This window comes from Emydura macquarii, unplaced genomic scaffold (genome assembly GCF_026122565.2).
Source record: "Emydura macquarii macquarii isolate MOO-44397 ecotype Brisbane River unplaced genomic scaffold, CSIRO-AGI_Emac_v2 contig_1451, whole genome shotgun sequence".
Classification (NCBI taxonomy): Eukaryota; Metazoa; Chordata; order Testudines; family Chelidae; genus Emydura; species Emydura macquarii.
The window spans coordinates 16049116-16075730 of NW_027131588.1; the positions used below are offsets into that span (position 1 = coordinate 16049116).

Here is a 26615-nt window from a genome sequence, read left to right on the forward strand (position 1 = left end):
CAATGAGCTTGCCATCAATTGTCTACAAGAAACCTCTTACATTGTTTTTCTTCTGGGTAATGAGTTTGATCACAGCAGGTCAATTTAATTTTATGGCAGAAAAAAACCCCATATGCATATTAAAAAAAAGGGGAACTCCATGGACCAAAGTTGAGCGAAGAACTTGGAATTCCCATTGACCCAGTGAAAAGAACTCACACAAATCAAAGCATTACTCTATCTGTTCCTAAAAGTGAGAAAAAAAGTCATAAATGTAATCAAATGATAACGTTATCAACAGTAATCAGTAGGAGGGCAGCTATTCCACAGTTATGAGGTCTAATGGCAAGTTTACCTATATAAAGGGCATATAAATATTTGTATATAGGCAAAATTTCCATGAAGGGACTTGGCTATCTGTGCTTCATAAATATAGAATAAGCCACCTTCCAACCTATTGTTATTAGTAACATTGTTTGGTAGAATTGTTATGGATAACCTGCTTGGTCTGTGGTAATATCACTGCAACACCCAACAGCAAGTAAGTAAAATTAAAAGTGAGATTGCTCCTCTGCTTAATAGTTTCCTCTAAAAGCTTTTCCGGTGAAAGATTTTCTTTATCCACATTCAGTCCAAAAAAAAGTATGGAGACTCTGGGCTACATTCTGATGTCTATCCCTTTCAGAACTTCCATGGGTGTCAAAGAGCATGGATAAAGGCATCACTGTGTATGGCTTGCTTGAAAAGTTGTGTATTTTCATTGGCAAATAAATACCCAAAGTGACACAGTAGGTCACAGTTGTTTCATAGCAGCATTGTTGAATGCAATCTAGACACAAATGGAAAAGCATGGGCATATTTGTGGGTGGGCATAGTTCTTTACGTACTTTGCATAAAACAACTGCAGATGATTTTCTCACTTTTAAACTCCATACTTCTCTTGAAAACAGATTGTAGTACATGCCCAGCTTCCTCTGCACCAGCCCAGGACATTATTCCTTGTTTATGAGTGGGAGTTTTGGTCTTTGTAAAAAGTAAAGGATCAGGCCTTATAAGGCATCACATTGTTGTGGTTGCATACTTTGTCTGGATGAGCTTTATTTCATTTAAAACTGTCTGTGCTAGTAGCACTAGATACAGGAATTCAGAGGCAAAGTGAAAACCTGAGTCTGGTGATTGCATTCCCAGAATACTATTGTATCTCAAAGCAGTTTCCATGCAGTAAGTAGTAGTTCATTACTGTGGTGGAAAACTGGAACATCACAGTGGTGAATCAGGCCCACAGTGTGTCATTCAACTGGATATTTCTGCATGACCGTGATTAGCATAGGCAATCTTGCTGACAATATACAGCAGGACAAGATTCTGCTCTCAGTGAAATGGGAAATGACTCCACTGAAGTTAAAGGAGTTACTCCAGATTTGTATCAGGGTAGCTGAAAGCAGAATCTGGCTCAATTGACAATACCAGTTTTATGAAGACATAGTATTATCAGTAGAAACCCAGTTTTCATACTGTTTTTATACCGGTTTAGCATCACACAAACCTCTTGTTTCCAACTGTTAAACTTGTCTCCATCAATAACAATCAGAAGAATTTTAATATATAAATATGAAACAGTTTAAGTACAACTTATATTGGGCTCCCACACTACTCCTGTTACACATGTCTTTCCTTTCAGCAAGATGGCTGTTGCCAGCAAGCGGTTCTTCTCATCGGATTAACTTTCAGACCACTTCCCTGAACAAAATGGGCCAACTTTCTTTTGGGCTGTGTGTGCGTTTGGGTCAGTGATGTGCTTTGTTAGAGCTTTCAAATACAATATATTCTATTCTCACATAGGTCCCTTCATACGCAGTATTGCAAAATGCTTTGCGGACAGATGCTCGTAAAATTGCATAAGCAAGGTTTTAAAATGGGATTCAAAGCACCACGATGGGCTCGAAGGATAGAGGTTGCAATCTGCAGCCATGCCACCATAGAAAAGAGAACATTAGACTGTATATATGTGCATACAGAAAAGGAAAGACTGTATGTACAAATCATTGGTAACTGACTGTATGAGAAGAATTAATTAGCAATTCTAAATTCAGAGGAAAATAGAACACTTTGTCACAGTACCAGATACGTACAGTCTAATCTCCCTGTGACTGACTTCAACGGCTGCAGAATTGGACCAGTAAGCTGTTGATTTTTCTTGTTGGGCCAACACTCTCAATGGGAATATTTCCAAGATAAATACTTCCAGATTTTGCCCTTCATCACCGTTTCACTTGCCCATTGATCTGTGTTTGTTAATAGCTCTAAATCTTGCCTTTCACTTTACTACACATTGACAGATTCCACGCTGATGTACCCACTGTCACTCCTCCACACTTATGTTTGTCATTATGCTACAAAAAATGTCAACAGTTTACAATCAGCCAGTAGAGACCAAAATAGCCTTTCTTCTGAACTTAAGTTCTTATTTGTTTAATTTAGCCAGTCATGCTTATTGAATGAAAGGAGGTTTTTGTTTTGTTTTTGTAGTTTTATATAACTGGAGCTTTTTCATTGATGGTGGGAATCCAAGCTTTTAAACCAGAACAATAATAAATGAAACACTGAGAAAACCATTCTTTTGACTCCTCTGATCTTTTCTTGTTTGATTTTAACTAATCAGGGACTGTTTTGAAACCTTAAGATTAAGAATAGTAACAGATAGTGAGCCAAAAGCTGCTCTCAATGGAGCTGTTCTACACTTACACCAATCTGAGAACAGGATTGGCCTACCCGCTCTTTGTTACTACAGGAGGAAGGCAAGAGCGATTTGACCCACTGGGTTCACACGCTATTGAAAACGGCTCTTTTGGGGCCTGGTGTAATGCCCGCTGGAGACAGCGGAAAGACTCCCATTGGCTACAGAGAACTTTGGATCAGGCCCCTAATGGCCAAAAAAAAATCAGGCTTTATATGGGCGGAGGTTGAAGAAATGAAGTTGCCTGTCTCACCCTCCAAGCCAGGGCCAGGACTGCAGTGCATATGGGCTGAGTAGCAGCCACAGCCCATTTGGCGCAATGGGACACTGTGTTCACCAAAAATGTGGATTCTGTGAGGCCTCCTGCCCACCCCCCCATGGCCTGCCCTGCCCCTCTCAAATTGTGCTTGCCCTCTCCTGGCAGTTGTGGAAGTTAGCAGAGACCCACTCTGCAACATGTATTCTTAGTGTTACGGCACTGCTCAGAGCCCGCGTCATGGACTAGGAGTCCATTGTGTTAGGCGCTGGACAAACACAGAAAAATAAGATGGTCCCAGCCCCAAAGAGCTTAAAATGTAAGTACAAAACACGAGAGAACTTGACTGTGGCTTTAAAAGCCACCACCCTGGCTCTTGGCTTAATAAATATTGGTGCAAATTACCCTCTCTCCCCCACACCACCTTCCCCAAACCACTGCTTCAGCAGGAGAGAGTCTGTTATTAGCTTTGTCCAGCCGGTCACCATGGGAGTCATGTCCTTTGTGCAGTCCAGCAGGACGCACTTACATGCCAGAGTTAGTGAGAACTGAAGGCAAGGGATATCTGAGATCTGAACTGGTGTTTCCCAGATGTCCCGAGAGAGAACTCTCTCTCTCTCTCAAAGGGCTTGACTGAACATTTGCAATTATAAAGCCAAAACCGTTGGAAAAGCCTAGAAAGAGCACTGGAGAGACAGACTAGCCTGCAAACAATTTACAGACAGCAGAAGTCATTTGGAGGCATCTGATGTAAATTTATATGCTTGAGGGGAGGGAGGAGAAAGGAAGGACACCCTTAAAACACGCAGTGTTCATTCAATCAGGCTAATTTTGAAAGGATGCATTATATGCCAATAGACCATCGGCTTAATCAGCCACCAAATAATGCGCTTGATTCCAGATTCTGATATCCTTACTTTCATGCTGAACAGCACCTTACTGAAATCAATGGGAACGTTCGTGGAGTAAAGTGCTGCTCAGAGAGTGAGCTAGATTTGGTAAGTGTGGTTCGATGAGGACGGGTCTCTGAATCTGGCTCCAAGAATTAGTAAACACAATCTCATCTGTTTCCAGTCAGCTCCAATTCTAGCATTTGACCCAGAGCTTTCCTCTTTTGAGATATTTCAACATAATGTAAAATACAAACCCTTTCAGGGAATTAGCTATCATTAGAAGCTGTAATGCCTCCTGATCAAACAGTTCAATTAATTTGTACACCTAATTTTTACTGAAAATTAAAGCCATTTTCCCAGTACCCTTTGGCAATGTATCCTCCCAGAACTACAGTACCCTCTCAGTTTTGGTCCTGATCCTCTCCATCAACCATGTCAGATATGTGATAAATAGCATTTACATGGCATGATGATGATGTGCCTCAGGCTTTGGAGGTTTTTTTTAACCTACTTATAAACACAACAATAACCAGAGCCAAGATTTTCAAAAGTGAGACTTTTCAACCTGACACATTTTAAAATGGCCTGATTTTCAGAAAGGACCATGCACCCACCCTCTAGAAATCAGGCATTTTTAAGGCATCTCAGGTAGACACCAACAATCACTATTTCTGAAAAGCCTGGCCAAGGTTCCTGCCCCTCAGAGTCTACATCCACTACAGGGTATGACAACACCATCAATGTCATTTCCACATGATAGGTTATGGTGAACAATCTTGCAATGGCCAAGAGATACATTCAACGGCCAAATCAGTATTTCTTTCCTACTTGTAAATTCTATTCATCTGGTGACCAAAGTCAGGATTTGAACCCAGGTCTCCAGAGTATAAGATTAATGCATAAAACACAGGCAGTCTTGAGATAGAATTTTGTCTGAAGAAAATGGAGATCAGCGGCATGGAATAGATGCCAGAATGAAGCCAGGTTGCTAAGGTGGGGAAAATAGCTTAAAAAAATAAAGTAAAAGTTAAAAGTTAAAAAAATTAAGAGCTACTTTTATGCTGTTTCTTAACTCCGGTGAAACTACTTTAGAATTGAAGTGTGCCACCAGAATACATAGAGTTACAGTACCACACAGAAAAAAAAAAGTTGACTAATGTGGTTTTTCAGAAAAAGCTTTAAGAGTGTTTGAACAATATTGAATTAAATTTGTTCTCAAGGAGGAAAATACACAAATTTAACTGAGATAGGCAAGAGACTCCAATGAAATGATGCAGTCAAGCCTTTGCTTTATTTAGTTTTTCCTCTTGATGATCATAAAAATCATCAGCAGTAGCAAAAGGAGCAGGAGCGTCTGATCCTTCATTAAAAAGGGACAATTCACAACTATTCTTTGAACATATTGATTAGGCCAGATCTGCAGCTGGTGTAAACTGTTTTGGCATAGCTCAACTGAAGTCAGCGAAGCTATGCCGATTTATCCCAGCTGGGGATATGGCCTGGTCTTTCTTGTTTATGTGCTGCAAACAATTAAAACAACTACATTTTGAACCTTGAATGCATTGAGTCAAAATTTTGTTTGTAAGGTTTTTTGTTATTTTTCTCTTCTACATACATCTGATCTTTCTGCAAGCCAGTCATGGTCTTTCTCAAGTTCTGACACACTATGCCTGTTCCTCTCCAGATGAAAATAAGCTGTGCTGAACGACTCACATTAAAAACATATGAAGAATTCGAACTACATATCTGTGACACATCCCACTATTTCCTTGTCACTTTGCAAGCATCTAAGTGTTTTAAAATCAGGTCAAATTAAGTCTATGAAATCACAGATAGTAGTTTCCATAACAACATGGGAGTATTGTTCCCATGAGTATATCAGCAGGAATCTTTTCTTGTGCTTGCTTTCCAGAGGGCCTGACCTATTTACAATAAAAGACAATAGAAGCATGCTTGAGATTTAAGGCTTTCTTGACACTTCTGGTTCTCTTTAATGTTTTGGGAATATTGTATATTTCAACAGACTAAAATATAGTAAAAAATGTTGGCACAGTAATGTTTGGTCGCATCACACCTTTTCCTCAACAAAGAAATCTCTTTTTATTCGCAGCAAAAAACTATAATAATAAATTAGTTAGCACTGATTATTGGGTTATGCTAGGTCTTGAAGCCAGATGCTGGTTCAGTTCAGGTGAATCCACTCGTGTCAGTTCCTTGTGGTTCCTCTCCCTAGTGTTTTCCCCAGGTCTGCACTAAAAAGTTACAAGAATGGGGAAAATCTTGCAAGTGGGGCATTTTTTCAGTGATGGTGGGGCTGAATCTTGGTAACCCCTTGGCCAAATGATCCTAAATTTGAATCAGTAACCTGCCCTGATCCCAATGTAGACTTTTGAGGACTTAGAAAAGTCAGCTGTTAAACAGTGAGCTCACCTCAACCTCAGTTACTTACAGTGCTGCTTCTGCCCCAACATAATTCGGGGATTAGGCGACCCTTAGAATTCTTGGATTTGTTGAGTAACAGATAGCAGCTACCAGGACTGTAAAATCAAGGAGCAATTCCTGACAACTATTAGGGAGAAAGCCAGGGTGTGCATATGTGTGTGCTTGCACTTGGATGCGCACACACACAGGCCTGGTCTACACACCATTTTTGTACCAATTTAAATATTTCAGTTGGGGGGGTGATTTTTTTTTTATTGCAATCATTAACTCAGTACAACCCCTCATGTGAAGACAGTTACACCGATATAAAGTTGCCCTATGACTTATGATGACGGACTTCAGGGTACCCAGGAATAAGAGTCACCTTGTTTCCACCCAGCCTCCAATGAGAGAGACACTTGCTTGTACTTAACTGGGCATCAGCTCCCTGACGTGTCCAGCCCGTTAGCTATCCAGACAATCTCCTTCGCATTATCCTAGCCCTTACTTTGCCTTGCAGGTTAGCAATAGGTGCACCCCACACCCTAAGCCCCTTTAAAGCGTTTGCCTGTCGTGTCCAGCCCCTAATCCATAGATGCTGGAACTAGGGGGTGCTACTTCACCCCCCTGGCTTGAAGTGGTTTCCATCATAAACAGGGTTTACAGTTTGATTCAACGGCTCTCAGCAGCCCCACTATACAAATTGTTCCAGCACCCCTGCCTTAATCCATTGAACGCTCAAAGAAACAGATCCGCTGTCCTCAAAGGAACAGTGTACACACCTGTCTGTATGATTCGGCTCAGAATCAGCACCTAAACTTAATATCACAGCATTTAGCTGTATTTATAGTGAAATCAAGGATAAGTTTATCATCAAAGGTTCAAGATTCAAAAGATAGTGAATAAGGATAATGGAAACAAAAGGATTACATATAAAATAAAATCATAACACACTTTCTAGAGTCTAAACTTAACAGGCTAGCCTTCTGTTTAAAGATGTCTTTTTACAGCCAACTCTTTTGCAACGTCTTCCACCCAAGTAGGCAGACAGCCTGTTTTCATGAATATGAACACGCTGCCCATTTACTTTTCCTAGATGTAGAATAAAGGGGTGTCTTTTTCCTTTCTACTTATATCCCCAAATTTCATGGGTTTTACTCAGATTGTTTTACAGGATAACCTCTGAGGCTGATTTTCCTGTTGATCTCACATCTTCCTGTTGACTTCGCATGTAGACGTGTCACCATTGTGTTGGTTAACAGTGCTTAATTTACATGCCGACAGAGAGGGGAATAAACATCAGAAAATCAGAAAATCTGTTTGTCAACTCTGACAAAAACTTTAACACACATTTTCAGCATGTGTATGTAACTTCTTACGTGATATCTGTACATACATTTCATAATAATATTAATGACAAGTGTGACCCTGGCTTTCATTTAAGACCTCACACGACATTCTTTGGTGAACCAGAATGTACATACCAGAATCAGGATATTCTTGTAATCCCCTTGCCAGTACGCATTGAGGGATTTTTGGGTCATATTCATCTACACATAAAAGTTGTACGTCTACCTATTCTGGCTTATACTGGTAAGAAACCTTTATATTGGTATAAATGCATCCAAACTAGGAAATTGTACCTTTCTAACCATTTCATATAGATACAAGTCAAACCAGTACAAAAACTAACCGTAGTCAAGCCCTTAAGTTAAGCAAAACACAGATATCCCCTTCTTTCCAATGCATATTTCACTGACATGAATTTAATAATTTACCCTCCCCTTCTCTCTTGCTCTTTAGCCTCCTCCTCTATTAGCTGCCTCTAGGATGCTTTTATACAACTACATTTGCTGACCCTCCCACGCAAACAAATCCAGTGGATGCTATACAGCTAAAACCCTACACAAATCTCTGAAAATTGTGTGTGTGTGTATGTCATGTCTAGCATTCCCAATTGCACCACGGAATGATGTGATTTGGGACCCTGAGGTATATAACTATCTTCATCAATACCATTCTGAGGTATGAAGATGGGTATGTATTTTTACAAAAGAGATGTATTTGAGAATCATTTTACTCACGCCCTTATCCTTGACTCTGTATAGCCGGGCTAAATGTCAACCCTTCAATTATTCTGTCCTTGGTCTCTCTTTTTATTGTATTTCTAAATGCCTCTTATCACCATGGTATGTCAGCCTCTCTCCCTTGTTGTGAACAAAATATTAAGTTACTTCTCATCATAAAATCTTTGAGGGGTGGGGAAGGGGGAGGTTTCCCCTTTTAGCTCTATAATGCATTTGGGGATGCTGTATGAAACTTGCTTACGATACACTCCATAATGTATCTTTAAAATACAGTAGAGCCTCAGAGTTACGAACTCCGCAGGAATGGAGGCTGTTCGTAACTCTGAAACATTCGTAATTCTGAACAAAACTTTATGGTTGTTCTTTCAAAAATACACAACTGAACATGGACTTAATACAGCTTTGAACGTTTACTATACAGAAGAAAAAATACTGCTTTTCCTTTTTTTTTTTTTTAGTAGTTTACATTTAACACAGCATACACGTATTGTATTTGCCTTTTTTTTTTTGTTTTTGGGGGCTGTGGGTGGTCTCTGCTGCTGCCTGATTGCATACTTCCGGTTCCAAATGAGGTTTGTGGCTGACCAGTCAGTCCCTAACTCTGGTGTTCGTAACTCTGAGGTTCTACTGTAGTTACAAAAAATAAGCAGTGTGTTCTATTTTAACCCCTCTTTTGTTCTAGGCTCTCAATATCATGCCTATTACTGTGAGATTTTGGTGTCTTATGTTCTCCCCTAAATCCACACGGATGTTGGTAGTAGTTCCTTGTTTACAACAATATGACACAATGCACTTAAATATGAAATACCAAGAGCTAGAGACGATGCCTACCCAATAGTTTTATAAGGTACAGCCTTGCACACAACAGACCCCTGATCTTGATGGAAGTCTTTCGGCAGCAAAATGATGTTCAGAATTCCATCAACAGAATGTCCAAACCAATTGCCAATTAAGTCCATAGGAAATGATCAAAAAGGTATTAGCGACAGGCAGGTTATTGGATTATCTCCATATAACATTGCACTACAGAACACAGATGTATAACTAGCATTTCTGTGCTTCTGTATTTTAATATTTATTGGTCTTACTATTACACAGCTAATCCTGCAAATGTGGTTACGACCATAAATTTAATTTAAAGTTAGATTAAGCTAGTAGAGCAGAGAATTAAGTCCCTGAAATGCTTGTTACATTTATGTGTAGAAGATTTCTGGTACTACACTTGAGTGGGGGGAGCCTAAAGTGAAGAGCAACGTATTATGTTTTACCCGCATTATTGGTAGTACATTGGTTTTGTTGAAAATATTTGTGTTCAGATAAAATCTCTCCCCCTCAAAGCCTAGATTTCTCTCTAGTTTATCCCCATAATGGAACCATAATGCTTTGTTTATGATATCATAAATTATGATGTCACAGAAATAATTGTGATATCATAAGAATTACATTGTGACTTCACTGTGAGGATCAGCATAAAATACTTTAAAGTGAGAGCACCTTGGTTTACAAGCAAATACCTTTCTGATTATTCCAGCAGCACCAGCAGACCCCATCTGAAATCAGGGCCCCAGTATGCTAGGTACTATACATACATATAAGACAGTTCCTGCCCCTAAGAGTTTGTCATGTCTACTTAGATTGTAAAGACAATATTAACATCCCCATTGTACCACTGGGGAACTGAAGCAGAGAGATTAAATGACTTGCTCAAGTCACCAGGGAAGTCTGTGGCAGAGCCAGGAACTGAACTCAAATCTCAAGTCCCAGTGATATTCATTAACAAAGAAACATCATTCCTCCCTAGACCACAATTCCTCTCTTTAATCAGTTAGCTAAAGTTACAAAGGAGATTCTAACACAAGTGTGAACAGAAACCAGATTTATGTTTTAATGGAATATTTTAAAGGTTTTCCCAAGTGCTAATGTCTATCTTTAATGTAACCCTACTGACATGTCTAAAGATTTAGTTAATGTTCTTTAAGGGAATATGCCGTACTTAAAATGCATTATTGACTTTCCTTGTTATTAATGAAGAAGCAAGGAAATTATTCTTCCTGCTCAACAGAACTGGGGGGGGGAGGGAGGAGTTTTTCTTTTGGCATCATTTTTTCCTACCCCTTCTCTGAAGTTACCCTTAACTCTGCTCTTTCCTCTCAGTCATAATATTGTTTCCACTGTTTAAACAGACAAAGAGGAGAATCCTGAAGCCCTTAATCAGCCAGAATTCTTATTGAAGTCAATGTGATTTTTACTGGGTGAAGACTGCAGGATATGGCACCTGCAAACATACCTGAAGGGCAAGGTTTGTTCATACGATGTAATTGCCAAATGTGAGCCTAATTTTATGAGGGGACTTATCTGGAGCTATGCTCCAACAAAATGAATAAAAAAGAGGATGCATTTTGCATAGTATCACAAACTTCTAATTTAAAATTTTTATTTAAAAAAACCTGCAGACTCTTATGCCATCATTTTGGACTCAAATTGCAGTATGATCTTTTTATTAGGATTACAGTCTTCAGGCATCAATTGAGATTGGAGGCCCCTTGTACTTGAAGCTATATAAACACAATATGACAGTCCTGTCCTGAAGAGCTTGCAATCTAAACGGAGAGTCAGAAAGGCCATTATCTCCATTTTACAGATGTCCTGAGGCACAGAAAGATTTACGGCCGCTGTTCAGGAAGATACTGAACCAGTGTAGTCCCACTGAAGTTGGATGGACTACATGTATGAATGAAATTACGTACATAGTTAAGTACCTTGCTGAATTAGGGTCTAAAGATGGGATTTTCGGATGTGCTCAGCACTGATTTAACACTACTCCCATTCAAGTTCATGGGACTTTTGTGATTGGTTTCAGTGGAAGCAGAGCTGAGCCTTTGCTGAGCCCCTTTAAAAATTCCACAAGATCATGCATCTCTCTCATCTCCTGATAGATTTGAATGATCTGAACTTTCCATGCCAGGCAAAAGAACCCAAGGACAGGAGAGCAGATTTTCTATAGCTATGATACATTTTCCTAATACTGATCACTTATAATTTAGAAGAATGTGAACTTTGCTAACCTGCATTTATCTTGCCACAAAATTAATTAATGACTTATCCTTTGGAAGGATGGAGTGGGCTGATGGAGAATACTAATTTGCTATAACAATACAGCCGGAAACCACGTGAAACATACACAACCCTTGATTTAAAAATCATTTTAGGCGAGAACTCTTAAAATTCTTGAGCTATTAAAAACAAGGATCAGCCATTTTGGCACATTAATAGACAGGAATTACACCAGTTAAAGACACTACTGCATTTGTCAGCATACAGTCTGTACTGCTGCTACAGCTCATAATGAAACTTCATTTTAGAGAGCCCTATTTTGGTGGCCTGGGCCAGTAACCAACAAGTCTCTGCAGACCAAATTCTAGCCTCAGATAAGAATACACACAGCTCCCACTGAAGTCAGTAAACCCAGTTTTTCGCTCACACAGTTTTTATCCCAGGATTATCTACATCAACTTCAAGTTACTCCTGATTTACACTAGTGTGGGAAGCAATTGAGCCCAGTGAATCCAGAGGACAGAATTTGATTATATACATTTTAATAGCCTTTTAACAATTTCAAAGAGATCAACTGCAAATGATAAAAAAAATGGAATTCAGCATAAAGACTGCTACTTCATTCATAACTTACATCCCGTTGTGCCTACACACTGATCTCAGAACAGCAGGAACATTCCATTAGTAAGAAACAAATCAATTGCCAAGCCATCTCAGACATCTCTTGACCAGGTAGTAGATGACCTTTTCCCCAGGACTTTTGATGTGTGCTAAAAGGGGCTGATAGCTGCAGAAGAACTCAGCAGGATACTGGACTAGATCAATCACTTGTTTGATCTGGTATGGCAGTTCCTATGTTCCATATTTAGACACTGAAATATGCAACATAAGAACTTAAGTTTGTGCACTCATTTTTTAATGGGCCAGGACACCTATTAGTAAAACTTTAATATTTTTCTTTAGGACTTTGACACTCAAGGGAACAGGTGATGTCAGTTTATGCGGAGCATTACTACAATAAGCCTGGGAGCGAAAATTCATAACTTTGCTAGACACTAAAAATCTTGGTTTCAATAAAGACACTGGATTTATGGTTTATTACACCAATCCATGGCCTGCTATTCCCTGTTTTGTCGTATGACTGCAAAGATGTTAACAGGCTACTTCAGCTTGAATGGTCTTTAACAATACATGTTAATTACTTATGCTAAACAATCTGTTCCACATTGTGTTTAGCTGGAACACTGGATGAGGCCTGGTCTACACTAGAGAGTTTTGTGGACCAAAGCAGGTCAACAAAACAGAGGTGGGATACACTCTACAATCCAACCCCCACCGACAAAACTGCCCTCTTTTTTTAAAAATAAAATAAGACCACTTTGATGAGAGGTATAGGGCTTTTGTCGGCATAGTTAGGGCGATGCGTATCCATGTAGACTCTGCGTCCGTTCCCTTACATCAGCGGTGGGGCTGTTCCAATTTCACAGCTCAGCCCTGTAATTGACAAGGCTGCCCTGGTGGGAAGCAGGTAGAGAAGCACCCAGACTTCTGGCCTCGACACCCAGCCAGCAGCAGGAACCAGCTGCCCGACTTGCAGCAATAAAATTGACATGGCTGCCTGTTTCAGGGGAGAGTGTGGAAGGGAGAAGCCCTGAGCGGCTTCCACCGATTCCCGGGAGGGAAAAAGGAAGGGAGAAGTCCCTGGCAGCTTTCCCAGGCTCCCACAATGGACCACGGGAAGACTGGGAGCCTGTGGGCTCCTGGCACGGAGCTGAGAAACAGGGCTCTCCACTCCCCACACTGCCCCTTAGGTCGGTGGAAGAGCTTCTGGTGAGGACTCACTCCACCGACCGAAGGAGGGCAGTATGCACATCAGCCAGTGCTCTAATTACAGTGGTGGCTATAAGCTGACCTAATACAGTGTACGCAAGGCCTGAGCACCTTTCCCAGACCTGAAGAACAGCTCTTTGTCAACTCGAAAGCTTGTTTCTTTCACCAGCAGAAGTTGCTGCTATCGAAGATGTTACCTTGTGTCTCTAATATCCTGGGACCAACATAGCTACAACTACACTGCAAACAACTTATTACAACCTGGCAGATGGTATAGCTTAGAACAAGCCGACAATCCTATGTATTCATCTGGCACTGGGAGCAGGATATTCTCAGTGCAGAGTTCTTGACTCTGGAACTTATTTCCCCATTGCTCTGACAGCCCAACTTTGTTGACCTTCAAGGCCTGCTCCTAGGTCTATTTACCCAGTCTTTCAGTGAGGTATTGGGTTGAGTTAGTTAATTGGGAAGGTTTGGTTCTTTGTAGGCTGAAGAGTATTTTATTGATGGCAATGGGTAGAACTAAATTACGACATTTGTATTTTTAAAGACAATTGTTCATTCACCTAGATTTGAAGGACACATCTATTCTATATTTGTTTCATTCTATACAATACATTCCTCTTATAAGCCTCCAGTTATTTAATATTCTCACATGCAGTACTGCACCATGAAAATTAAGAAGCATTCCATCAGTACAGACTGCTAGCAGAGAGACAGCCAACACACCCCCCAACAAAATCTTGGCAGCTTGAACCAAATTGTCCACTCTAGTACTTCAAATGAGTTAATTGCTGGCCAGATGAAGTCAGAACTGCCTCTCTGACATTTCAGCATGTTGAAAAGTGAAAATCACAGAGAGAATGGTAATAGTAGGGATAACAGTGGATGATGCATTATGCATGTTACAAAGGCATTTCATTTCCTGGTTAAGATTGCCACAAATACAGTATCTGTATAGCTTACTAATTCAGAGCTGTGTGTTCCAAATCGCAGAACTGGCTTTCTAACATTAAAGCATTTCAGACAAAAACTGGCATGAATTAATCCGTCTCACTCAAAATGTACATCACTTTCTCAAGATTCTACAGTTAGGTTTCCTGGGTGCTTCCTAGGGGCATTTTTAACCCCTTATAAGACCAGACCCCATTTTTATTCCTCGTACATGGAATTTGAGTGTGAAAAGAAAGCAGAGTAAGATTCAAAATGTATACATACAGCTCTTTTGGTTCTCAAGTTGCACATACATTGAGAAGGGGAAAAAACCATCAGTTTATTCAGAAACATCCATGAACTACTCCTTCTTACCTGTGCTATTAAATGACACCTACCTATACGTGGTTTAATTTGCTTACGAGCTCACATGGGTCATGTAAAACAATCTTTGAGCAGGTGTTTTAAAAGGAACAGGAAAAACAATTTAGTGTTTATTTTTAAATTATAGCTGCATTAAAAATTTCCAGTTAGTACCAAAATAAAATCTGATATGGACTATCAAAGTCAAAAATACTGGCTGACATAGAGACATGCAATGAAATTAAACAAATAACTCACTACACTGACTTCTTGGGAATATACAGAATGAATCTTAAACAAATATATTAAGTGCCCTAGTGCTTCATTCTCAACTGTGTGTAGTGATTTAAAACATTGGGAGCTAGTAACATATGAATCAATAAAAAAAAAAGTTAAGCCGCACAAGAAATGCTGATGTACTCCTTGTAGAGCTCCCCAGGCTGTTGAGTCAATACAATATAATTGTGGAAATGAAATAAATCCCTATCAGATATGCAAAACTGTTGCAAAGCCCTCACCTGACATGAATACCAATGGACATACCTGAGCTATGAGATAATGCTACATCCCAGCATTTCATTACCATGCTGAAATGTTAATCACATCCCAAAATAAAAACACTTTCATTTCACTATGAAAATCAGAATCAGGGAATTAATCCAAACAAGTTACTGCCTTAACATACATTTTCCTACAGTTGATATGTGATTATGGCTGAAACCCAAGGCTTAATACTGTTAATTGCTCATTCTAGCCAATGATTAATTCCATTAGTAACTCAAGTGGTTGCTCATATATGCTAGTGGCTCTTAACCTTCATACACAGACATCTGAATAACCTTCAAGAGTGACAAAAATGGGGGAGGGTGGAAGAAGCATTGGGGAAGTCTTTATTATAGTGGTTTTAATTTAAATCCTAAACATTTAATATCTGTCACAAGTGTGTTTTGTTATTTCACAGTGATCCAGCTAGCATGATAGCCAGGCAGATAAAGACAATTTTCAATAAAAATAATAGGGGCAATCCCTGACAATTTGGAACATCTGAGAAAAATAATTTAATTACAAAAGCTCACAGATGGGGCTGGGTGCTACCTGAATTTTCCCACCTGATAATTAACTCAGGGCGACACATTCACCTTTGTACCTGTCTTTTCAAATGTTATTCACAGGTTACCAGGAGTTTTCCTGGCACTGGGCTGAGGATGAGGGCTACGGATTTCCAAATATTGACATTTAATACTTTTCTGACGCTCAGATGAAAGCAGGGGCATAAGGAAGAGATGAAAGGGGTCATAGTAGCTCGGCCCTGGAAAAGGGAGGCGGAATAAGTTCGGATCCGCAGAAGACAGCGTGGGATCAGCTCCGTACCCCCCAGAAATCACCAGGAGCGGATGTGAGGAGACTTGAAGGGGCTGGGTGGTTAGCGGAGGACCGAACTCCACGGGATCCGCGCTGCACGGATTTCACTCGCTAGCCCCACGCTCCGCCTTCCAGCCCGGCCAAGCACTAACACAACCAGCCGGCGGCGGAGCGCCCGGAGCAGCCGCAGCGAACGCGCTAGTGCGGCCGAGCAGCGGCGGGTGCTTGACATTCCGCACACGCGGAGGGCGGCCGGGCAGCTCTCCCCTTGCCTGCGTCTGCACCGCAGTGAGCCGCAGCAGCGCCGCTTCCCCGGCTTGCAGCCGTGCTCCCCGCCCGCCCATCCACCCCCCTCAGCTGTGCGCCCCCACCCCCCTTCCCCTGCACTCCAGCCCCAGCGCACCCCACATTCAGGGATCAAAGAAGGACCCTGCCCCTAAACAGAATCTCCCCTCCCCCCCCCCCCAGCTCCCAGGGGGCAGGACTGCCCCCCAGACACCGCACAGCGCCTGCCTGCCGGGTGCCTTCCTCCAGGACCCCCAGCCCCACATGCAACCCTCCCTCCTTCCCTTCCCGGCGGAGCGGGGGTGGGGGTCACACAGCCACATCCAGCTAGCTGAACCCCCCCCCGCCGCGACATTTGCACCCCCGAAGCCCTCCAATATTTAGTGCCCCCCCAGCCAGACGCAGTCCATGAACCCGTTACAAACACCCTGCAAAAGTATCTCCCACACACACACACACACACACACACACACACAACCAACCTCCAAGCGGTGCAGGACGTGAGCCCTGCGATAGCCAGAGCGCCCCCCCCCCCTACTCCCCCGCCCCCTGCACCAGCCGAGAGCTGCCCTGCCCCGCTCGTGGGGCAGCTTTTACCCCTCCCCTCCCCCTTCCCCCGGCGGGGGCAACTCACCGGGGCGCGCGGCGGACGGACAGACAGACGGGCTGCGGCCCGAGGGAGGCTCCGGCTGCCAGGCAGAGGGTGACCAGGCGAGGCGACTCCAGGCCGGCTGCCCCGCTCCGAGTCCGGGGTTTCCCACGCCGGGAAGCAGCCGCTCGGCAATTGCTGCTGCAGCCGCCTCCTCCCGCGCTGGAGCCGGGCTGTGCGAGCTGCTCCCGGCCCGCCGAGCGTGCCCCCGGAGACCGCGTCCTCGCTCACTCGCCAACCCTCTGCCGCCGCCCTCCGGCGGCCCCTCCTCGCTGCTGCTGCTGCTGCCGGGCCAGACGCTCCATGCGCCGGTCGCGGGGGGAGGAGGGCTCGCTCCGCTGCCAGCCGGGCAGAGCCGCCCGCTCAGGTTACACCCCCCAGCCGTCAGCCCGGCTCTGCTTTGTCACCAGCCCTCCCTCGGCAGGGGAGGCCGGGCCCCAGGCTGGTGCTAGCGGGCAGCGCATCAGAACCTGGGCGAGTGTGTCCGCCTGGGGACAGTGCCTGGTGGTGCGTGAGAGAGTGTGTGTGTGTGAGAGTGAGGCGCACACGCCCTGGCAGAGGTAGATGGTGCTCTTCCCTGCTGGTGCGAAAGCCTGGGGCTACCAGTGATGCGAGAAGGAAAATGCGGGCAGGTGTGAGCACCTAGGAATGCTCCGGCCCTGGACTAGGAAGTGTGTAAGTCACAGAACAGGTGGTGGGGGGCTGTTAGTGCGGACTGTTTCACACACCTGAATCCTACCCTACATGCACAGATCATGGCCAGAAGGGACCCACCCTCCCCCCTCTGTCTGCAGCCAGCTGCTGGCGCTTGTTTTATAATGAAGGTATGGCCCTGCTCTACAAATCCTCCCTCCCCCCGGGTACTCACAGGGATAGTCCACCCCTAGGTGCACACGGTGGGGACTTCGTCCCCATCTGGCTCGATGAGAGCGAGCTGGCTATGTTTACTCAAGCTGCCATACCCTTAGAGTGCTCTTGGGGATCCACCTCTTTTTGTTCTGTATCTGGGTTCGTGCAGCGCCTAGCACACGGGTCCTGGGGTGGAGTTCTTAGGTATTATGGTAATACAAAATAAACCAAATGGCAGTATAAGAGTACATTGTGGGCAAGATTGTTCCTTTAGGCCCAGCCCTGAGGAAGAGGTACTTGAACAAGGTGCCTTCAGTGCTGGTGCTGACTCATACACACCTCGAAGTAGCAATTTCTTCCCTGCTTTCTTCTTGATGTGGGGCATGGGGTAGGACTTTGCTGATAGGCCATACTGGCAGCAAATTACATCTCTCCCCCCCCTCACCTCCATATACACATGCTGGCTCACTTGTGCTGCCCAGGGACTAGGGCAGGTAGAACCAAGCTTCTGACCCTCTCTGCCCACCTGACTGTGGCAGGGACTAAGTGGATGCACAGTCCCTGCCTACGCCTTTCGGCCTGGATTAGAGATGGAGATAGCTCACACAGCTGTATAAGGGGACTTACTCCCTTACTCCCGTGTAGAGCCGTGTAGGCCAAGTTACAAGTGCATGGACACAAGAGGATCAGGGCCAAAGATGGTATTGAGGAAAGATAGAGAAGAAACATCAATCACTATTGCCGCCTATCATGACTGTATTACAAGTCTTGCAACGGTCGGTGTTTTTCTTCATGCTGCAGCTGCTGGAATAATAGAATCTCCGTTTTCATTTTAAAAAAATGGTAGTAAATTTCTAGCCTCTGTGCTTAGAAAGAAAAGCTGGAAAACATGAAATGACTGGGCCCTAAGAAAGGCTCCAAAATCAGAAGGTGAATTAAAAAAAATTGGGTTATTTTTAAAGGGTATTTTAAAGTCAATTGCATATTTGTAGGGGGCCTGATTCATAAACTTTTGGAGTTAGCAATACTGTACCCTAAAGAAAATTGTGACCTTCACAAGAACTGAAGACGCTTCAACTCCAAAGAGATTAACACCTATTTCTGAATCTTCAGTACAGCAGCTTTTTTCACCCCTCCTCTCCACCTTACTGCCCCTATACTAAATTAGATTTAATTGTATAAGTAGAACATGGAGTTTTGGTTTATTAGCAGAAGCAATATAGTAAGAAACCCTGATGCTGTTTTGATTTTTTTACTTCTTCTTACAGCAGGGATATGTTTAATTAGTATTAATGAGGCAGGGCACAGATAATACACCAGAGAGGAAATCATGTGATATTTCATCACATATGTTTTAAATGAGTTTTTCCCATTGCTTGTAATTTGCATTTTTAACAGTTACAACAGCAGAAGGAAATTGTGTCTTCAGACATCGGTTTTAAATACATTTGGTTAATGTCAGATAGCGGCTGTAGCTGAAGCTAAAGGCCGGAAGAAGAAGAGATGACTCTTTGCCAGATTGTAACCAATGCTAACTTTTTCTTTGAAGGCAAGGGGAAGCTTTGCCTGACAAATGAAGGAGGAGATCAGTGCACATTGTCCCAACAGTGTCTAAGCACGTCAGAAGTATATATAACATCTGCAAAATTAGTCCAGTTGTCAGCAAGAGCAGGTTTGTTTGTTTTTTTAAATATTTAAAATGACATTTCCCACCCCTGATTCCCCAGAAGCCTCATGCCTGCTTTTGGTGCTCCATGGTTTGGGAAAGGATGTGACACTATCCATAGCATCATTCCCCATCAAAACCAGCCTGTACAATGCCAAGATAATGCTGACTTGCAAGAAACATTGGTTTTCCTTATTCTGCGTATGCTTTTGGAAAGGGAGCTTGAGATCTCCAGGCTGCACTTGGGGGAAGGCAGGCTGGGGCATTACTATGGAACCCATGCCTGCATGCCCTTGAATCTTATCACCTGCAGGATGTTCTTGGGGATATTGGGACAGCTGCAAATTTGGGAAATCATGCTCAGCTGCCCCTTGGAATTTTCCCATCCCTCTACATTTTGCTTCTGGTAGGATACTCCCATCAAAGGACTTCCTTTTAAACACAAAGAATGCTTGCTGCCGCTCCCTTTCTCTCTGCCCCATCAGCTGACCTAGATTATAATCTGCCTGTCCTCAGCTGTGTCCTCAGCCAGAGGTGGAAACTGAAATGGAAGTCCTGACTGAAGAACAACAAAGATTTCCTTGACTTGGGCAGGGTGAAAGACAGAGGAAGGAATGTCAAAGGAAGTGAGAGATGAGTGAAGGGGCAAAGCAGGAAGTGATCTCACTGTTTCCTCTGTTCTGGCAGTTAGTAGCCCCCAATGCCATGGTGGGAGGTTGAAGTCTTGAAGTGAACAGGAGTCCTCCCTTCCCTAATAGTGGAAACAGTTAGCAATACCCTGGAGTCCCGTTTGAGGGAAGCACATTTTATTCACATGTGCAATGATTACATTAAGAACGTGTCTTCTGTTTTGAATGACTCTAGTGCTGGTCAGAGAGGCATTATCCTTCAAATGGGGAATACGTCGGGCACGTCTCAAAGGAAGAAATTGTGTCAGTGCAACTTTTAGGGGGCCCACTAGCGGGCTGAATACCCATGGCAAGGGAAAAATGCTGTATTCATGACTTATGGTTATGGAAGATGCTGTGTGCTCGGGTTACTGAGCAGGTTAGCACAGTTCTGCAGTTTTCACGGTAGCCAGGCAGGTTCCATTTTGCAAGAATGTATTTTTAGTCAAACTTGCAGAAGAGCGGATCTCAGACTTAGTAGGGGCAGGAGGAGGGCACAAAGAGTCCTATGGCCTTAATGGTGATGCAGCTGCTGTAAAGATCCTGGGGGGAAGCAGTTGATTCTTGGTTTACTTCTCAGTAATGATCAGGTGACCTCTTTTCTCATGTCATCTCCCCTTATAAAAGGAAAGGAAATGGAGGCCTGAAATGTGATGCCTTAGCTGGTAGTCACCATTCTCAATTTTCAGTGAGGAAAAGGAACAGGTTTTTCTTGTAATGTAGATTAAGAGTCTTAAATTAGCTGCTAGCAATTTGGAGATTAGAATCTTTTCCTCCCCCCCCGGGTCCAAATGATATACTGATAATTTGAATGAAGGAACACACAGAGTGGCAGTACTATGTGTCTGAAAGGAAAATGGAACTCTTTTGTATTCTCGGTGCATTCCCTAAAACCCCACTGCATTCAGTGATCCAGTCAGTTAGTTAGCATAAAGAGCTGTGAGAAAACTGGCGGTCACATTCATAAATGCTTTATATTCAATACAAGGGTGGAATGCTTAATAATTACAGAGAAGCAGTATGGGCTGATGGAGACAGAACAGGTGTGGGATGCAGGAGCCCTGTTCCTGGCTCTGTCATTAACCTACTGTATGACTGAAGGAAAGGCACGTTCTCTTCTTCTCTATTTAGATAGTAAAAGACAGTCCCTGCCTGAAGATCTTACACTGTGTTTGTACAGCTCCTACCCCCCCTAAGGCCTGAGTCTTAATGGGGTCTCTATGTGCTGTCCTAATCATTTTAATTTCTACGTTCCTCTGATGGCTGAAAGGTTCACTTATAAATATATCCCCCGTACTGCATGTTTGTGTATTACATGAAGCCTGATCATGCTGCCTGGCACGCATAGTCCCATTGACTTCAGTGTGACTACCACCTCTGAGCGTAATGTCATGGTGGTGGCTCCACACTACTTCATCAACCATCAACTTACAACCCCCCAACCTACTCTTGGTACTACTTACTACAGCATGTGGATATGTAAATAGTCCCATCAGAGTGGATGACTATCCCTGGTAGGGTCCCACCTAATGACATTACTGTCACGTGCAGATTAAAGTAACATGAAATCATTTTTTCCATGCTTCAGCTGGAAGTTCCACCCTTCAGCCCTCAGCTGTGCCTCTCTCCCAAAACACACCAGCCCGCCAACCCTAAGAAACCTCTAGCACATGTGATGTGGCACAACAAGAGATTTTACTGCACTTTGTTTGGGAACAGGTGCATGCCTCACTCATGGCACTTCCTCGTTTTGGGTAATGCACTCATCACAAAGCCCTAGGACTGACATTTTTATATAAAGCACTGCACAATTCTACCCCAGCCTACATCGCTGCTCTCACTTCTTCTAGGCTACCTCTGCTGCACCGCAGCTTCTTCTATTTCCTTTGCCAGTGTGGACTCTCTCTTTTCATGCCATTCCCCTACAATTTTCCATTCAAACTACAACCTCCCTCTCATCCTTCCCATCCCTCTTTCAAGGGGCTTCTTGCAAGAGGCCATCCTATGCTGATGTCACTGATGACGTCTCAATCTTCACTCTCCTTGTCCAATGTATCATACTTGGCTGAACTAGGCCTGCAAGCTCTCTGGGGCAAGAAGTGTATTTGTGGGAGAGTTTTGAGTTACCACCTGCATAGACACACACACAGCATATAAACACAACAGCATATCACATCACACATTCTATATATATTATCACTAACTTGGGCAAGATGTTCACAAACTTCAATATTTCACCATTTATGTACATTCATACATTGTTCCTCTGTCTAAACAGCTCACAAGAGATAAGGGTTTAAAAAAAAAAAAAAGATAGAAAACCTTAGTAATTTCTTCTCTACAGTATATAAAATATATTATAATAATGTTATGTTTGTGGACTTATCCAAAACCCAATTAAAGTCTTTCCGTGGTCTTTGGATCAAGTCCCCACTGAGAAACAGAGGGTGAATTTTAGCCAATACTGTAATCACTGGGCTGGTGGAGGAAGAAGACAAGATGTAGTGTAAAGTTGTCTATAGGGGATACAGCAACATTGTTCTGCAGCAGCTGAAGTGTGATAAGATTTACAGGGTAAAAGCAAATTCTGCAGACTGCTTGTGCTGCCCCTTCAGGAAATGCTTTTTTCAATTACTCTCACCCCCTCCCACCCCAGATTTTTGATATTTGAAATTGCTGCCGTATAGACATGGCCATAACTCCCCACAATGCAGGGAAAATGAAAACAGTTTGTCACCATTATCATAAACTTTTGTAGATGAGGGGGAAGAGAAGTAGGGATTATAGATATATTTAAAGCAATTGGTTATAAAGGAGGGACTTGAAAGATGAGGGAGTGTTAGTCTGACAAGTGGGTGAGGTAAAATCTTATGGGACCAGCTCCTGTTGTTGAAAGAGACAAGTTTATGATCCTACACAGAGATCTTCTTCAGGTCTGGGAAAGGCAAGTACTCTAACGCATGCTCTATACCAAAAGTTCGGTCAACTCAGCTACCTCACCCAGGGGTATGAAAAATCCACACCTGAGTGGTGTAGTTAAGATGCCCTGACTCCCCGGTGCAGATAGTGCTAGGTAAATGGCCTCTCAGAGAGGTGGATTAACTACGCTGATGGAAGAACCCCTTCTGTCCATGTAGGTAGGGTCTATACTGACGCGCTACAGTGCATTTCAAGTGTAGACAAGCCCAGAGCGTCACAGTTAAATATAAAGTGGAACAGACTGTGAAGCAAATGAGTTAACACATGTTGCAAGAGACCATTTAAGGTGAAGTGGGTAGTTAACACCTTGCAGTCATAGGACAAAGGAGGGTTAGTGGGTTAGGGACTGTTGCAATGAGCCCTAAAGCCATTGTTTTTGAGTCCATGATTTTTTAGTGTCTAGAAAAGTTTTGAATTTAAGTTAATCTTTTTTGAAGGTGTTTCCTTTGAGGATAAAAAATAAGAAGTCAGATATGGAATGATTTTTTTTTGTGAGAAGTGTTTACCCACAGCTGATAGGGTGTTTTTGTCTTATTATTTTTCCTTGCGAGTTCATTCTAGGATGTAGTGATTGTCTGATTTCACTCACAGCTATTGGGTCATTTAGCGCTCGAGGTGAGGAACACCACATGTGGTGATCGGCATGGAAAGAACCCATGAATCTTGAAAGGTGTGCTGTGGGAGGGATTGATGATCATAGGAGATGTCTGCAGGCTTTGCATATTGTCGTGGCAAGGTTTGGTTCCACTGAGCTGGCGTGTCTTGGTCTGTGGGGAGCTTGCTTCTGATAAACTTCATAAGGTTGGGGGGAGTTGTTTGAAAGCCAGAAGAGGGGTTTGGAAAGATTTCTGTATGGATAGGATCCCTATCAAGTATGGGTTGTAATTGCTTAATGATATCCTGGAGGGGCTCCAGTGGGGGGTAGTAGGTGACAATTTGGGGTGTATAATTGGTTGTTTTTTTTAAAAGCAGCTTCTCTGACTGTAGTTGTGTGTCCCATTCCATGATGAGATCTGCTTCTCTGAGGGAGCATCCTTATTTGGTGAAGGCAGTTTTAAGTGTGTGAAGTTGTGTATCCAGGACTTTCTCCTCAGAGCATATTTTATGTATAGAAGGTTTTAGCTCACCCACCTTGTCTCTCCAATATCCTCAAATCAACCTGGCTACAATTCCACTTAGATTGTAGGAGAGACCATCTAGGGGAGAGACCATTTTTATGGTGTGTTTATAGCACCACACACAATGATCCCTAATTAGGACCGTTAGGTTCTATTACAGTAGGAATCACTTAACAGTTGTGGTTGTAAAATCTACACTTCTTATTGTTTTGTCTTTATGGTACCCAGTTCTCTATTGTTTATCTGAAATATTTGTCTGGTTCTTTGTGCACTATTTAAATCAGTTAAGGTGGTGAGATATGATTGATTAAAGGATGGTTTCGTAATGGGCTAGGATTGGTGTTTTGTAGTACTTTAGTTTAAAATGATTGGTTAATGTACACCTAAGCAGGCCCCAACTATATAAACTGAAGTCCAAAAGGAAATTCTTTGGAACCTAACTTCAGGACACAGCTCAAGAAGATCAGAGCTGCCCAACCGCAACACCCTACCAACCATACTGTGCAGAAGTTGGAGTCCCCAGATGATCTAATCCTGATTGGCCAATAGGAGAAGTTTGTCTGCCTTAGTGGAAGTGGTGAGCATTATATGCTTAGTGTATGTATTCTGTTTTGGTAATTGTTAATACATTGAGAATAAGGATATTACGGTGTAAGGCTCCTTCACTGGTAAATGATCCTGCAAACCTACAGAGAATTACAAATTGGGAAAGGGTGGGTACTTCAATTAACCAGGTTACACCCAGAGCCCTACGGACTGGGAATGGGTGACCCTGAGCCCCAGTGTGAATTGGGTAAGGATAGGTGCCTTTCCTGCAGAGTCTTACGGATTGGGAAAGGGTGGGGGTGCCTTAACTGGGTTATGCCTTGAGCCCTACAGATTGGGGTAAAGGTGGGTGCCCTACTGTGTAGGCAAGAGATCTAAGATTAAGGGGCACTGGGGAGAAGGTGCAGGTGAGAGAAGTAATCCAAAGAGTCAGTTATGAAGCTTTGGCAGAGACAAGTGACAGGAAATGAAATGAGGGGCTTTCAGGAACTAACTTGAACTTCAACTGACTTGAAGTGTAAGCTATTGTCTCTATTTGGTGCAAAAGGTGAGGGAATGCCCCTTAGAGGCTTTGAAGAGAGTTGTAATGGGATTAGAGTAGTATTTTGGATGGATTGATGGAGTCCAAATTAAAAGAGATAATGTAGGCCCCAGTACTGTGATGTAGGCCTGAACCAGAGTGGGCCCAGACTATGGGTATGTATTTGAAGCTTAAGGGTTAATCCTCACACTGAGAAAGAATAAAACTAGGCATTATAGATAGGGATGTTCTGGACACATTGATTGTTTGTTCATGCTACCCCAGGCTCCACTATGATAACTGACTGCTTGAACACATGAGTGGGAACATTCTGCCTCAACATTTTGTGATTTAATGTTTATGACACATTGGGGCCCTGTTTGTGAAAATCTACATATGAATGTTTGGGAATATCCTGAAATCTAATTGTGATAATTTACAAGTGAAGTAAGGTGCCCAATGCGTATCAGGAATGTGGTTGATGTGTAAATCGTGGGGCAATGAGAGGACAAATAAGATTCCTTTTATATTCTTTTTGTAAAATTGATATTGATAAACTTGGCGTAGGTATAAGGATTTTATTATGTTAGTAAGTATAAGATAATGTACCAATGTAATGGGATAAGAATGTAATGATTTTTAGTAAGTATGAATGAGGAGTGAATGCAGTTTGAGTCTACTGAGATAAGATGGCGAGGAAGTAATTGCTGAGGTAATGGTTCTCAGCCTCCAAGGGCAGAAGGGAGAGAAGATGCTTTTGTTTAAAGAACTTTTACAACCCAGATGGCTGAAGATCAAGATAACCCTGGAAAACAGGGGAGTTAACACCCAAGGACAGGAACAGAACAAAGTGTGAAACAGGAATGGAATAGGAATGTCACACTTGCGATTTCAAAGGTAATTGACGATTACATCAAACAAGGAGACGATCTGACATGACAAAGTCCATAGACCCAAATGGGGATGGATAAATATAAAAATGGGGTGAAGAAACCTGGACGTTGGGCTCGTTCTGCAAACCCCAAAGAACATGGTGTCGTGACCGACAGAGCCTGGCTCCATCCTCGTGTCTGAGTCACCTGGCCAGTAATTCAGCTTGAGCAACACAGAGGCTGATAATTATGTTCCTCCTGCAGAACTGTGTGTGTGTGGGGGGAAAGGGGGTCGGAGGTGGGGAGTGTGTTTTAGGCAATTGCTTTTTCAAATATTTTGTGTGTTCACAATAAATGCGGCATACTGCCTTGTCCCTTGAGTAAGATCCTGCTGTTTATTTCATCAGTGTAACAGCGGCAGTAATCAAGATGAGATACAGACCTAGTGATCAGCAGGGAAAGGAACAGATGCATTTTGGAAGAGGAGTAGAGGAAAAACTGGCAGGATTTAATTCCAGAATGCGGAACTAGAAAGAAAGTACATTATA

General features: G+C 42.8%; 1 protein-coding gene across 8 annotated transcripts in view; it reads right to left on the reverse strand.

Annotated features, from left to right (window-relative positions):
- The window catches only part of PALM2AKAP2 (PALM2 and AKAP2 fusion), a 394465-nt gene that overhangs the window by 119531 nt on the left and 248319 nt on the right, over nucleotides 1–26615 (reverse strand). The window contains exon 1 of one of the 8 annotated variants that reach the window (XM_067553251.1): nucleotides 16835–17183. The exons of the other annotated variants lie outside the window; for them this stretch is intronic. The gene's annotated coding sequence lies outside the window, so the exon portion shown is untranslated. Of the gene's footprint in view, nucleotides 1–16834; nucleotides 17184–26615 lie in introns of those variants that run through there. 8 annotated transcript variants of the gene reach the window in all.